Below are 319 nucleotides of genomic sequence, written 5' to 3' on the forward strand. Positions count from 1 at the left end.
GCTGCGACATCCCGCGGTCCCCTCTGGCGGGGACGAGCCGCTCCCGCTCCTCGCTCCGTCCATCCCGAGCTTCGCCTTGAGGGCGTGCAGCGCCCGGGGAAGGGGCGACCTGCGCTGGGGAGGGCGAGTTGGGGGTGTCAGCGAGTAGCCCCAGCCCGGGGGGAGCGGCTCCTCTGTCCCCGGCAGCGAAGCGAGCGGGATTAGCGATGCTTACTCACCTCCCCGGGGAAAAGCGGGAGATTAGGGTCGGGAGAAGTGTCCGACCCTGCGGCGGCGGCGGGGCCAGACGGGGCCGGTGAGGCTGTCCGGGACCGGCACC

General features: G+C 73.0%; 1 long non-coding RNA gene across 1 annotated transcript in view; it reads left to right on the forward strand.

Moving 5' to 3' along the window:
• Positions 1-319, forward strand: part of LOC108446137 — a 4,646-nt gene that overhangs the window by 819 nt on the left and 3,508 nt on the right. The window lies entirely within an intron of this gene.

Source organism: Corvus brachyrhynchos, unplaced genomic scaffold (assembly GCF_000691975.1).
Source record: "Corvus brachyrhynchos isolate BGI_N302 unplaced genomic scaffold, ASM69197v1 scaffold150, whole genome shotgun sequence".
Lineage (NCBI taxonomy): Eukaryota > Metazoa > Chordata > Aves > Passeriformes > Corvidae > Corvus > Corvus brachyrhynchos.